Source organism: Octopus bimaculoides, chromosome 25, assembly GCF_001194135.2.
Source record: "Octopus bimaculoides isolate UCB-OBI-ISO-001 chromosome 25, ASM119413v2, whole genome shotgun sequence".
Classification (NCBI taxonomy): domain Eukaryota; kingdom Metazoa; phylum Mollusca; class Cephalopoda; order Octopoda; family Octopodidae; genus Octopus; species Octopus bimaculoides.
In genome coordinates, this window is record NC_069005.1 from 20,148,911 (window position 1) to 20,149,940 (window position 1,030).

Consider the following 1,030-nt stretch of genomic DNA (forward strand, 5'->3'; position numbering starts at 1 on the left):
CCGACGCTTTTATAAAGAAAGAATATACATACATACATATATATTTACATATACATATATATATATATATATATATATATAATAATAATAATAATAATAATAATAATAATAATAATAATAATAATAATAATAATAATAATAATAATAATTCAGTTTTGGGTATTAATAGATATGCGGGTATTCTATTTCAGATAATACAAAAAAATAACCTAATATCTGAAGGTAAACTTGTGGCATCTATTTGCACATCACGCAATAATACTTTCAAAGATATAACCAGTATACGAGCAAGGGAGTATATTTTATACCCTGCTGGTATACTGGTTATATCCTTTAAAATATTATTTCGTGATGTGCAAATGGATACCACAAGTTTACCTTCAGATATACTCATTAGGTTATTTATTGGTATTATCTGAAATAGAATTCCCGCATATCTATTAATCCCCAAAACTGAATCATTATTGATTTCTATTATATATTTTGTATATTTCTAGAAAAATATATAAATATATGATAATGAAAACCCCACTGAACGATATGCAGATGCATGTAATGCTAAAGGGTTATACCTGATTGATTTGGAAATTCGTTTTCCCAAATTATATATATATATATATCGCTTAGTCATTGCGATATTATTAACTCATTATACATATGCTTCTGAACGAAATGTTAGTCGAGTGCAGAGCGGTAATAGGAAAATGAGATGACAAAGGAATAAACGATTATCTTATGAACTTCATTAGCTTACAGCTGTTTCTGCCATAAAGTACAATGGACTCATAACTGAGTGGTTGAGTAACACCTTATAGCTTCATCGGAGCCTCAAAATTCTCGATGAAGCTATAAGGTATTACTCAGGTACTCCATTGAGTCCACTGCATCTTATGGCAGAAACAGTGGAGAGCTAATGAAGTTCATAAGATAACTGTTTATTCCTTTGTCATCACTTTTTCTTATTTATGTACATGCATACATACATACATACATACATACATACATACATAAATACATACATATAACAAAG

The 1,030-nt window shown here is 28.2% G+C and overlaps 1 protein-coding gene across 1 annotated transcript in view; it reads right to left on the reverse strand.

The window, feature by feature from the left end:
- LOC106875430 (alkaline phosphatase, germ cell type) overlaps window positions 1–1,030 on the reverse strand; it is a 184,135-nt gene that overhangs the window by 182,146 nt on the left and 959 nt on the right. The gene's annotated exons all lie outside the window — the stretch shown is intronic.